At 48.2% G+C, this 14,169-nt stretch overlaps 1 protein-coding gene across 2 annotated transcripts in view; it reads left to right on the top strand.

The window, feature by feature from the left end:
- Positions 1-14,169, top strand: part of LIMS1 (LIM zinc finger domain containing 1) — a 134,695-nt gene that overhangs the window by 81,954 nt on the left and 38,572 nt on the right. The gene's annotated exons all lie outside the window — the stretch shown is intronic.

Below are 14,169 nucleotides of genomic sequence, written 5' to 3'. Positions count from 1 at the left end.
AGTCTGGGAATACCTCAAAGTATCTTTGGAGATCTCCCCAATCGAACTGCTGGACTCAGAACTCTAACCAAGAAAAGACAGAAGACAGAGCAGGACAATCATTCATCTCAGCTATATGTTGGCAGCGAAATATGGGGCAAACGGAGACTTTATGATGGACCATATCAATCAGTGGAAACTGGCAGCGATTCATAACTGGAGAACTATTAACACCACTCGAGCACATATCTCAGAGCATGCCCCACATCCGGGACTTGGGGTGGGCGGGAAACCGAGTGGGGCTTCTCCCTCAATATCCCCCTTTACCTCAGATACATGATGGAAACAATATGGACATAATAGCATTACCCACTTCCCTATACCCCTGAACCTTTTTTTCTCTTTTTTTTCTTCTTTTTCCTTTAATTGTAATTAACTATGTAAAGATTGTCAACAACAATACAATAAAATAAATTAAAAAATTTTAAAAAAAAAGAAAAAGAAAAAAAAATTATGTGTTACTGGCAAACCAGGGTAGGGGGCGGGCCTGGTGGGGGTTATTGTGGGTCGCCCCAACTAGGCTGCAGCTCCCACTGGTTTATGTGAGGGCCGAGTATGTGCTGGGCAGAACCAGACTGGACTGCAGCACCCATTGGTTCCAGTGCAACTCGGGACCGAAAACAGAACCAACCCAGCAATTGAAACCACCAGCTGATCGTGGTGATGGACTGTGCCGGGCCCTGTGCTTGCTAGTACATACAAGAATCTGGTCTGGGAATACCTCAAACTTTCTTTGGAGATCTCCCCAATCGAACTGCTGGACTCAGAACTCTAACCAAGAAAAGACAGAAGACAGAACAGGTCAATCATTCATCTCAGCTGTATATTGTTGGCAGCAAAATATGGGACGAACGAAGACTCTATGATGGACCATATCAATCAGTGGACGACCTCATCGAGCGAAATTGGCAGCGATTCATAACTGGAGAACTATTAACACCACTTGAGCAAATATCTCAGAGCATGCCCCACATCCGGGACTTGGGGTGGGCGGGAAACCGGGTGGGGCTTCTCCCTCAATATCCCCCTTTACCTCAGATACATGATGGAAACAATATGGGCATAACAACATTACCCACTTCCCTATATCCCCGAACCTTTTTTTTTAACCGTAATTAACCATGTAACCATTGTCAACAACAATAATACAATAAAATAAATTTAAAAAAATTATGTGTAGATGATTGTTGATATGTAGCAGTTTCTGCTTCCAGTATTCGATTTTAATATGAACGTGTACAATTTTGGGGGCGCAAAATTGAAATGCTACAGTATTTTTGAAAATGTCAACATGTCTAGACGCTTTTGCTGCCTCACTCCCCAAGTGTGCGGCAGCTGGAGCAGCAGGCCACAGCCAGGAGCCATCCTGGTGTTCCACGGGGTGGCACCACCTGCTCCCTCCCAGGCACGTTAGCAGGAAGCTGGGCTGCAGTAGACAGGACCTGAACCAGGCACTTCTGTATGAAATGCAGCAGTCGCAAGAAGGAGCTTCATGTGCTGTGCCACAGCACCCACCACAGATATTGCAGGTATTTTAGCAATGAAGCCGTAAGAGTTTAAAATATTAAAAGTTCGTATGGATGAATCTGTAGTCCATCTTCGTGTGGTATTCAAAATACCTTTAAAATCGACTTCACTGAAAATAGCAGTTGTTCATCATAGATTGTGCCCGTCTCTCCTTAATTAATGTCATAAGTTGTTTAAAGACTATGTTAGAGTGAATTTCACAAGTTAATGTGTCAGGCCCGGCGGCGTAGCTTAGCGGCTAAAGTCCTCGCCTTGAACGCCCCAGGATCCCATGTGGGCGCTGGATCTAATCCCGGCAGCTCCACTTCCCAGGCTTGTGGCCTGGGAAAGCAGTCGAGGATGGCCCAAAACTTTGGGACCCTGCACCCACGTGAGAGACCCGGAAGAGGTTCCTGGTTCCAGGCTTCGGATCGGCGCAACACCAGCCGTTGCGCTCACTTGGGGAGGGAAACATCGGATGGAAGATCTTCCTGTCTCTCCTCCTCTCTGTATATCCGGCTTTCCAATAATAATAAAATCTTTAAAAAAAAAAAAAAAAACAAGCACCTAGGTAATGGCCTTAGGTAATGGCCTCTTGGCGGGATGGTGAGGATAAACTGGAAGCGGAGTCTCATTTATAGATTGCTGAGTAACAGATTATACCTAAGCTGAGTGGCCATGAAGGAGGGGAGCCTTTCTGATGCGGGTGTGTAGGAAATACTGCAGGCTTGTAGGACCCCAGCTCAGCCCTGAGCTGTGTGCATGCAGCTGCAGCAAACACGTCCATGAGTGGGTGTTCTCAGGAAATCTACGTGCAGAAGCAGAGCCACACCAGGCCTACGGGGCCTGCCTTTACTGACTGTAGACTGAAAACAACAACTATTTGTTATCGTCCACTTTCTCTAGATTAGGAATTCAGGTACAGTTTAGCTGGATGTCTTGGGGTTCCGGCTCGTTCATGAAATGCTTTTTTTTTTTTTTTTGAAGATTTATTTTATTTTTATTGCAAAGTCAGATACACAGGAGGAAAGACAGAGAGGAAGATCTTACCCTCCGATGATTCACTCCCCAAGTGACTGCAATGGCCAGAGCTGAGCTGATCCGAAGCCAGGAGCCAGGAGACTCTTCTGTGTCTCCCAAGCGGGTGCAGGGTCCTAAGGCTATGGGGCCATCCTTGACTGCTTTCCCAGGCTACAAGCAGGGAGCTGGATGGGAAGTGGGGCCACCAGGATTAGAACCGGGGCCCCATGAAATGCCTTTATGCTTTCTGGGCTACAAAATGATGTGTAGCAGTTTTATAATGTATTTGTCTTCATTTTACTTGAAATGCAGAAGCAATGGGTTGTTGATTTACTCATGTCTGCAGTGGCCAGAACTGGACCAGGTTGAACCTCAATTCAGGTCCCTGCTGTGGTGGCAGGGACTCAGCTAACTGGGTCATCATCTGCTGCTTGGCGGTGTGCACATGAGCAGGAACTCCAACCAGACACCCCGACACATGGCCCAGGCATCCTGGACAGTCTGTATCAGATGTTCAGTCACCTCCGACTCTCCACTTACACCTTCTCTCCCCCGTTGCTGAAAACGTCAAAGTTGAGGGACCAGCACCATGGTGCAGTAGGCTAGACTTCTGTCTGTGGTGCTGGAATCCCATATGGTGGCAAGTTCAAGTCCCAGCTGTGCTACTTCTTATCCAGCTCCCTGCTTGAGGCCTTGGAAAGCAGCAGAAGATGGCTCAGGTCCTGGAGCCCCTGCAGCCACGTGGGAGACCTGAAAGAAGCTCAGCTCTGGCCATGGCAGCCATTTGGGGAGTGAAGCGGCAGCCGAAAGAGGTGTATGAGAGTGTGTGTGTGTGTGTGTGTGTGTGTGTGTGTGTGCGTGTGTGTGCTTCCTTCTTGCTGTTACTCTGCCATTCAAATAAATAACTAAATCTTTTTTTAAAAATCAACATAAGATTTCACTCTTCAGGCCCTCCCTTTTGACTTAAATAAACTGTTTATTTGTTTTGATTTGGGGGGGGTAATATTAAATCTCCAGAAAAATTGCAAAAATAGTCTACTTCTTCCTGTTTATCATGGTGCCTTTGTTTTTTCCCATGGCTTCCCTATTTCTGGGTTCACCCCTTTTCTGCCCACAAGGTCAACTTCTGTCCTGAGTCTCAGGGACATTCCCCATTCCCTCCTCTAGCCTCTGTGGTTCCTTCCTGCTTTGGTCTCTGTGACTTTGGTCTCTGCATCCCTGACCCCCTGCCATCTGACCCCACCCCCATCATTTGCTCAGTTTGGGCTGTCAGCAGCCTGGCTAAATCCAACAGCGAGTGATTTTCCCAGAAAAGCCTCGTATTGCTCAGAGATTCCACACAAATGAGATTGAAGGTTCGGAAGGAACTGGAGGTAGGGAAAGCAGGCGGACCACGTGGTGGAACATCACTGTTGAGACAGGCTGGATGGGAGCCACCACGGAAGCCTCACTTGTCCCACAGAAGGACCCGGTTGGAAAGCGAAGCATGGGTCTGGGACTGGCATGCATTCCAGGGCAGGCAGGGTGGCCCCTCCTGGTCCCAGGGCCTCGGAAATGTTCCTTCCTGGAAATGTTGCTTCCTTCCTCTCCCAAGGTTGTCTCTTCTTCCTGTTCATCTGCTGCTTTCATGTCCTCCCCTTCATCTCTCCTCAGTGTTTTCCAAAGCTGTTCTGTAAGGCTGGCCTCCATTGTGTCCACGTGAGGACAACAGTCGAATGCAGGCACAGGCATGGTCCAAACTGGTATTTATTTAGACAATGTTTGTGACAATGAATGAATGAAATGAGCTTTGCAAGTTTGTTGAGTCTCAACTAGGCAATAACATCAAAATAGAGTATCTGGATTTTTCTTTCCAAACTAAACTTAAAGCTACTAAAAGACAGTAGAATGTAGCAGAATAAGAATTTCAAAAAGGTTATGATTGTATCTCCCTCCAGATCTTCCCCTAAAGTAGTTCTTCTGGTTGGGTTGCTGTAGTATTGAGAATGTTTCGATGTATTTTTTAAAAAGATTTATTTATTTTATTACAAAGTCAGATATACAGAGAGGAGGAGAGACAGAGAGGAAGATCTTCCGTCCGATGATTTCACTCCCCAAGTGAGCCGCAACGGCCGGTGCTGCGCCGATCCGAAGCTGGGAACCAGGAACCTCCTCCATGTCTCCCACACGGGTGCAGGGTCCCAAGGCATTGGGCCGTCCTCAACTGCTTTCCCAGGCCACAAGCAGGGAGCTGGATGGGAAGTGGAGCTGCTGGGATTAGAACCGGCGCCCATATGGGATCCCGGGGCATTCAAGGAGAGGACTTTAGCCGCTAGGCCACACCTCCGGGCCTGTTTTGATGTATTTTAAAACAAGAAAGGAGGACCCACGCATGTGCAGGTGGGCATGCTCCAGCTGCCACCCCACCCCACCAGGAAACCGGGCTTGGAAACCCATGCATGTTCGTGGGGACTATGGGTTGCTCAGGGAAGGGGGTAAGGGAATGTGTGGGAGGGGGGAGTATGTTACAATTGAGAAATGACTTCTGGGGGTCTTCCATGGATCTGGCCTCTGCACTTGCAGGTAAGCCAGGGAGCTGAAACTGGATGGCTTACAGGGAAACCAGAGGACCTGTTTGGGTCTGAACAATGCACCCACCCATGTGGGAGGCTTGAGAAGGCTAATTAGCATCAACCACTGATGTATCCACCAGCGAGTGTCAGGACAGGGGTAGGCCACATTAGGCTAGGCCATGACATTAACCTGGGTCTGGAGGCAGATTCTGTGTAGTATTTGTGGGCTCATCCTTTTTGACTGCCACACCAGCTGGTTTGCTCGAGAGCTGGGGTGGTGACTAGCTGAACTCAGGCATGACCATGGAACTCACCAACACTCAGGGAAACTGGTGTTGCCGGACTGGCCCAGGCTGCGGCACCTGCAGGAGCACTCAAGAATTGGATGTGGAGCGGGCTGGGCGGTAACATTCACCAGCATACAAGAAGACCACACCTAGAGGGCAAACTATGCAGGGTAGGGGTTTAGCACCCACTTGCAGATCTGGATCTGGGATTGGGTACATACTCCCAGATCTGGGTCTGGGCATGGGCATGATGGGGGAACTTGTACTCCCTCTGGTGAATACAAGAATCAGGACTGGGTGTGGGTCAGGCCAGGCAAGGCTGTTCCACTCGTTGGCAGGTGTGTGGGCTGGCTCAGGGGCAGACTGGGCAAGGACAAGGTGCAGGACATGCAGGGATAGGCTGCCACACCATTGGTTTGCATGAAAGCCAAGAATAGGGGCTGCCTAGGCAAGACCAGGCTACAGCACCCATTAGTGAGAGTTGGGACTCAAGGTGGGCTAGGCTAGGCCAGGCTGCAGCATCTGATGGGGTAGGCTATGCCAGTCTAGGTTCAGCAACCATTGACACATGCAACATTTGTATCTGGGAGTGGGCCTGGTCAGGAGCTAAGGGGATGCTCCTGCTGGGCTGCAGACCCCACTGACGAGTGCAAGGGCCAAAAATGAGGGCAGATCAAGCTGAGCAAGACTGCAGTATCTCTCAGCATAAGTGTGGCCTGGTGCTCACAAGAGAAAGTGTGGATGTGGGGTGGGCTCGACAAGGTCATAGTACCCACTGACCCATATTAGAGCCAAGTTCGGGGGTGGGCTAGTTAGGGGTGGGCTGTAGTACCCATTGGTGAGAACCAAAAGAGGCATGGGCAGGTTAGTCAAGGCCTCAGTACCAACTGGTGGAAGCAGGCCAAGTCAAGGTTGAGCCAAGCAGTCACCCCACTGCACATGAGATCCACAGCTGTGAACTGGTCTTAGGCCAACGTACCCACTGGTGACCGGGAGCCCTAAGATGGGGACAGGTCAGGCCAGGTTGGGACATAACACCTGCCAGTTGACATTAGAACGGGGAACTGGCCAGGCTGGGCTAGGTTGCAGCATGAGCTACAGCTGGGTCAAGTGGAGCAAGGCTGCAGCACCCACCAGTGAGTGCTGAAGTGAAATGGGCCATGCCAGAAAGCACCCATTGGCACACACAAAAAACACCAGGCTTGGAGCAAACCCGGTGGTGGTACGGCAGGGGCTACCCTGCTGGGCCCCTGTTCCCCCTCGGGAGCGTGAGAACTGGTACTGGAGGCAGAACAGTCTGGGCAGTCTTGCAACAACCATCAGCCTGCATGTGAGCTGGGTATGGAAGAGGTTCAGGCTAAGACAGGCCACTGCATGTGCTGACACATAAAAGAACCACAGTACATGTTAGCTGGTCGGGCTCTGCTTCAGCATCTGCTGGCAAGTGCCAGGACTGGGTGCAAATCATATCAGACTGGACCACAGTACTCCCTGGAAAATGAAAGATCTGGGGCTGGGAGTGGGACTGGCAGGGGAAACTGTCACAACCCCTCTGCTGAGAAACAGCTCCTGCTGTTGAGCCACGGCTGTCGGTATACATGTGAACCGGTTCATGTGATTGGATGGGATGTGAAACAGACTGGACCAGTCTGCTGTAAATACTGGCATGTGCAAGAACTGGGCCTGGGTATGAAACTGGTGGGAATTATTGGGATTCGCCACAACTAAGCTACAGTTCCTGCTGGTGTACATAAGAGCTGGGTTTGTTGTGGGCTGTGTTTGGCTGGACCATAACATCTGTCAGTTTGCATAGAGCATGGAGCTAGGGATAGGACTGACCAGGCAACTGTAATCAACAGTGTGTATATAGGCTGATGCGGGTGACAACTGAACCAGACCCTGCACTGGCTGGCATGTGTAAGAGTCAGGTCTGGGGTCACCCTAGATGAGGTTTCTTGGGGGACACCCCAACCGGACCTCTGAAAATCATAGGATGTCTGCGTTTGGATTGCATGTATCTGTTCTGGGCTTCGTGAGTTGCTGATGCCTATGCAGTGGATGGCATGCCCAGGTACAGAAGGGGAACATGACTGCCAGCCCATTTTGGGCCTGCAGAGGACATTGAATGACGTGTCAAAAGATGGAGGGCAGAACAGGTTGGACAACTCTCCCGGCCAAGCGTTGGCAGCAAGTGTCTGGTTGAGTGGATGCACTAGGGTATTAGCCCGTGGACCTTGGAAGGGTTTTTTTTCAACCTTGCAGCAATGAAACCAGCAGCGTCTCAGAACTATCAAAACCACTCAAGTAGCACTCTTGGAACATTCCCCTCCACATGAGGGTTTTTAAGATAACATCAAGTGAATATTCCCAATCCGTAGGTGCTGATGTAGCTTGGCAGCTGGGAGTGGCTCCTCTTGCCTCTCCCGCCAACTCTTTCCCTACCTCCAACCTCCCAGATACAGGAGAAAAGGGAAGAAAAGGAAAATTGAAAACATTTGTCAAACCCACCTTCCCCCATGCCTCAACCCTCTGAACCCTAATTAGTGGTCTTCATGGGGGTGCATCCTTGTCAACTATGAAAACATCAAAAGTAAAATTTTAAATTAAAAAAAATAAAATAAGGAAATACATTTTAATACCTATGTTTTGGGAGATAAATAGAATTAACCTGATTCAGTTTTTAATGAAAAGCTCTAATGCTCCTTTGATCATATGTTTAAACCGATATGGACAGGGTTGGTGACCGCCATGATTATGCATGGAACTAGAAATAGAACACAGATTACATATAGGATTCTAGTTTTTAATGTTTCAGCTGTGTTTAGAAGGAAAAGAAATAGATTGCAAAAGTTTATGCTTGGGCCTGGCACAGTAGCCTAGTGGCTAAAGTCTTTGCCTTGCATAAGCCAGGATTCCATATGGGTGCCAGTTCTAATCCCAGCCGCCCCACTTCCCATCCAGCTCCCTGCTTGCTGTCTGGGAAAGCAGTCAAGGATGGCCCATAGCCTTAGGACTCTGTACCTGCATGGGAAACCCAGAAGAGGCTCCTGGCTCCTGGCTCCTGGCTTTGGATTGGCTCAGCTCTGGCCACTGTGGCTACTTGGGGAGTGAATCAAAGGACAGAAGATCTTCCTCTCTGTCTCCTCCTCTCTGTAGACCTGACTTTCCAATAAAAACAAAAGTTTGTTCTCTGTAAATGAACCTAGGATTGTCTTCTGAGATACGTAAGGAAAGAAAGGAGAGAGACTGAAATAGATTTTTTGTTACCAATACATAATAAGTACACATCTTTATGTGGCAAATATAAATGTTTCTTACAGGTATGCATGGGTAATGATCAGATCAGGATATGTAGTATCTTGTTTAACTAATACAGGTATCATTTCTTTGTGATGAGAGCATTCAAGATAGGCAATGTTCAATACGGTTGAGGGAGCGTAGAGAGATTGGTTAGCTGGCACAAGTTCTAGTTAAATAGGAGAAAATGATTCAACTACCAGTGAGTTAACATTCACTGTCAAAAGAAATAGCTGAATATTTCATCATTTCTGAAAATCAAGCACGCTTTTAAAGCTTTTGATTGTCACATGAACAGGCTAAAAACAACACAAATATGAGTTGTAAAGCAACTCCCAATTTCAGGAGTGGGTGTTTATATACTGGGTTGACCTTCCATTTCTTGCTGCCTTGCGTGAGTTCGTGTAGCGTATTGAGAAGTGGAACTATGAACTTGGGCCTCCCTGAACCTCAGCTTCACTCAAGTGTAAAGAGAAGAGGGTAGATTAGTCCGAAACATTTTCTTTTAAGATTGATTTATTTTTGTTGCAAAGGAAGATTTATAGAGATAAGGAGATACAGAGAGAAAGATCTTCCATCCACTGGTTCACTCCCTAAGTGGCTGGCCGGAGCTGAACCGAGCCAAACCCAGGAACTTCTTCTGGGTCTCACACGCAGCTGCAAGGTCCCAGGACTTTAGGCCATCCTCTACTGCTTTCCCAAGCCATAAGCAAGGAGACGGAAGGGAAGTGGAGCAGCTGGGACACAAACTAGCACCCATATGGGATCCCGGCACACGCAAGATGAGGATTTAGCCACTAGGCCATCGCTCAGGGCCCATTCAGAAACATTTTTTTTAAATAAAGCTTTCTTTAAAAAATAATAATAAAGAAAGCTTTGCCCTCTGGATTTCTGAGTGGAATATAACCACTCAGTGATTGCGTGTGGAAGTTGTGTGCAGAGGAAGTGGGCGTGTGACGGGGCTCTGGGTTCCTGTCCCAGCCCCTTTCCTCTGAACTGTTAGGGCTACCAGCATCCCAGTCTGCGGTTCCCTCCGTGAGAATCAGTGGGGCAGCCTGCGATTTATTTCTGTACTTGTTCTTGTTGTTACTGTTTTCTATGATTCAGCTGTGTAGGTATACGGATTCCCCCTCCACCTCCTTTTCCTCCCTACCCATTCTGCCCACCTCCCCCCACACACCATCTCCCCCCATATTGTTACGATAACATAGTCCTTCAACAACAGGCACAAGTCCAACATTCTGCTAGTTAAGTGTTTCGTGGCATTGTAGGTATAGACAGTGGTAGAAAGTCCAGCATCCTATTGTCAGGATATATTTAACAGCTTCTTTGTGAGTGTTCCTTTTATTCCAAATTAGGGACGTATATTGCAATGTATTTTCTTTTTTTTTTTTAAAGATTTATTCTATTTTTATTACAAAGTCAGATATACTGAGAGGAGAAGAGACAGAGAGGAAGTGGAGCTGCCGGGATTAGAACCAGCAGCCATATGCGATCAAGGCGAGGACCTTAGCCACTAGGCCACGCTGCCGAGCCCTGCAATGTATTTTCACTTCCCAATATGGTAGTCCCCATTATACAGTTCATCTACGAGAATATATGTATATACATGTTTAACTATATATCCATTGTTTTGTATTTTGCATGAAGGTTACCTTATGTAAGAGAGAACATAGGTTGTTCTTTTGGGGTTGGTTTATTTCACTGAGCATTAGCAGAGAGCTGGATCAGAAGTGGAGCAGCCAGGACTTGAATCAGCACTTGTATGGGATGCTGGCAAAGCAGGTGGCTACTTAACTTGCTGTGCCACAGTGTCAGCCCCGATGTTTCCTAACCCTGTTGGAAATGCAATTTCTCCCATAATGTGAATGGGAGGAGGAGATCAGACATACAAACACGAACATCTTCTTCCTGCTCTTCCTAGACCAGAAATGGTTTGGAAGACAATGGTTTAGACCTGTGTTGTGGTGCTGTGGGTTAACCTGTCAGCATTGCCTATAAGCACCAGTTCAAAACCTGGCAACTGCACTAGCAGTCCAACTCCATGCTAACACCCCTGGGAAGAGATTGGAAGATGACCCAGGCGCTTGGACCCTTGTATCCCATGTAGGAGATCCAGATGAAACTTCTGGCTCCTGGCTTCCATCTGGTCCTGCCCCAGCCACTGCAGCTATTGAGGGAGTGATCCAGTACATAGAAGATTCTCTTTCTGTCTCTCCTCCTCTCTCTGTAAGTCTTTCAAACAAATAAATCCTGTACAAAAATAAATAAAAAGCAAGAAAAAAGATTGAGGTCCTAAGTGCTCCCAGTTCTGTGGTTCTGGACAACTGGTTCTTTATCAGGCAATGCCAGTCACCATCTGGAAAGAAATGCTGTTGTGGGCCAAAGAAATAGGAGATGAGCTGAAGAAAAGCCCTGTGGTCTCGTTCTGTGCCTCCTTGGCTTTGAACATGTAGGAGGGGATGCAGAAACAACCTTAGAAGCATCGTGAATGATGGCATGACGAAGTGGCTTCTACAGAGCTCTGTGTGAGCTCCTGGGTCTATGGCCTTGGAGCAGGACAGTCCTGACTCAGCTGGCCTAAATTTAGATGAAAATATTAAGCAAAAAGGAAGGTACATTGACTTTTTAAAGTCTCTTTGTATAAACAGCTTACTTAGAGGCAATGTATTCCTGCAAGGCAAGCATACACATTGATTTCAAGATGAGACAACACTGCCACTGCCCTATGAGCCATTATGATATTGTTTTTTCTTTTTCTTTTTTTTTTTTTTTTAAAGATTTATTATTATCGGAAAGCCGGATATACAGAGAGGAGGAGAGACAGAGAGGAAGATTGTCCATCTGATGTTTCACTCCCCAAGTGAGCCGCAACGGGCCGGTGCTGCGCCGATCCGAAGCTGGGAACCAGGAACCTCCTCCATGTCTCCCACACTGGTGCAGGGTCCCAAAGCTTTGGGCCGTCCTCAACTGCTTTCCCAGGTCACAAGCAGGGAGCTGGATGGGAAGTGGAGCTGCCGGGATTAGAACCGGCGCCCATATGGGATCCCGGGGCTTTCAAGGCGAGGATTTTAGCCGCTAGGCCACGCCGCCGGGCCTGATATGGTTTTTTCTATTAGCGCTCAGGTTAATAAAGTCGGCGAGGTCATTTCTCCCCCCCCTTCCCCATCTGTTCCAGGAAGCACCATGCATCTCACGTGACGCACAGTGTTGGATCAGCATGGCAGTCCCTGGTTTGCCCTTTTGCTTGCTCGTCTTCCTCTTCATTTGTAGTAATTCATTCTGTAGGGTTTTCTTCGTTTGCCCTTTCAATACATATACATGTTTCCTTTATATCTGATCAGTTTTATCGAAAAAGAAGAGAATTGTCACGTGGGAAGTGGTCAGTTGTTTCTAGTAGATTAGAATGTTGCCATCCCTGGGAGAGGACATGATGAGGACATGTAGAATCCAGTGGTCACCTTGGCAGACTGGGAGCAGGTGCTGTCATTTGACAAGACTTTATGTCTCTTTGGTGTCTAGTTCCTCCTAGGTGGCCTTGCTGGCTTGTTTGACCAGCCTCAGCATTTCATCCTTTGGTTTGCCTTCCTACTAGAATCTAAGCGCTCTGAAAATTCAGTTATTTTATTCTGTCTGTATTTTCCAAGACTAGTGATTCAACGTCATACCAAATTAGTTTTAGTTACATTTTTGCTGTCTTTTTTTTTTTTTTTTTTTTTTTGTCAGCAACCATGACAGAGATGGCCGTTTGGTGCTTGCTGATGCTTGGTTGCGGTGTTGATTAAGCGACCGCCCAGGCTCAGGGTCCTGGAAGGTCATGTTTCTGGACTGCGCTGAGGTCCCTGGCAACAGTTGTATTTGTGAAAGGATCAGAACAAGGAGTCTCCTTGCCCTGTAGCCAGGAAGGTTTGTTTCATTTACATCATTAAGTGATTAAATGTTAAGAGGTACACACACACATACCCACACATCTGCATCTGTCTTATGGCCTCAGATGCCAAAAGCACCCAAAACATTCATCTTCCTCCGTTCCCTGGCAATGCTAGCTCTCCTCACTCTACTGCATGCCGTTCTTTAAAAAGAACGTTTTAGGCATTTGTGGTTGTGGTGAGAATTGGTTGCTGGTTATGGTCTGTAGCAGGAGGGGCCAGTGTCCGGGGAAGAGTCCTCGGGGACTTTGCCCAGGGCTCTCAGGCAGCCCGTTGTGTCGCTAGCCTCTTCAGGGTGGGGTCTCCTCCTGCCAGGCTGTGTGAAAGAGAAACGAAAGACTAGGGCCGCTTTCTGCTCTCTGCTGTGTCAGCTCCCTCTTGAATGCAGCACTCACTTTGCAGTAGCTGGTTAGTTCAGCATGCCCCACTGTTCAGTGTAGGCTTTGTGCCTGTGCCGATTGGAAAGGGAGAGGAGGAGGAAAGGAAAGAGTTTTATAGTAGGAAACGCTCACACTTGCCTTGCAGAAAATAGAACTCATGCAGGACACTGCCCTCTATAGGACATTACCCCCTTGGTGTTTGCCCGAAGCAAGTCCTACAGCCCTGGGACGATGCTACGTACCGTGGTACGTGTGGTTCTTTCTACCACGGATTTTTATTATTACTGTTTGTGATTTGTTGGGAAGTCAGAGTTAGCAGGAGAGGGAGGGAGGGAGAGAGAGAGAGAGAGAGAGAGAGAGAGAGAGAGAGAGAGAGAAAGGGCAAATGATCTTCCATATGTTGCTTTACTCCGCACATGTCTGGAATTGACTGGGGTGGGGCCAGGCTGAAGCCAGGAACATGGAGCTTCTTTTCTTTTCTTTTTTTTTTTTAAGGTTTATTTTATTTTTTATTACAAAGTCAGATATACAGAGAGAGGAGGAGAGACAGAGAGGAAGATCTTCCGTCCGATGTTTCACTCCCCAAGTGACTGCAATGGCCGGTGCTGTGCCGGTCCGAAGCCGGGAACCAGGAACCTCCTCCATGTCTCCCACACGGGTGCAGGGTTCCAAAGCATTGGGCCGTCCTGGACTGCTTTCCCAGGCCACAGGCAGGGAGCTGAATGGATGGGAAGTGGAGCTGCCGGGATTAGAACCGGCACCCATATGGGATCCCGGGGCTTTCAAGGCGAGAACCTTAGCCACTAGGCCACGCCGCCGGGCCCGACATGGAGCTTCTTCTGAGTCTTCCGTGTGTATGCAGGAGGCCAAGCACTTGGGCCATCTTCTGCCACTTTTCCCAGGAGCGTTAGCAGGTAGCTGGATCAGAGCCAGGACTCCTGCTGGCACGTGTGTGGGATGCCAGCAATGCAGGTGCAGGCCTATCTTGCTATGCCACAATGCTTGCCTCTTAGCACAGACGTTCTGAGGTTGAGAGACCGTGTGGGTTGAACTGCGCTATGTAGGACAGCACATTGCTGCTTCCTTGTACGCATATTCCAGGAGGAAGGAGAAGCCCTGGAATGGGCACCACGAGAAGGTGCGTGGCTGTTGCAGTACA

The sequence above is a fragment of the Ochotona princeps genome, chromosome 26 (genome assembly GCF_030435755.1).
Source record: "Ochotona princeps isolate mOchPri1 chromosome 26, mOchPri1.hap1, whole genome shotgun sequence".
In the NCBI taxonomy this organism is placed as follows: domain Eukaryota; kingdom Metazoa; phylum Chordata; class Mammalia; order Lagomorpha; family Ochotonidae; genus Ochotona; species Ochotona princeps.
Note: the sequence above shows the minus strand (reverse complement) of the source record. Positions and strands in the feature narration are given on the sequence as shown.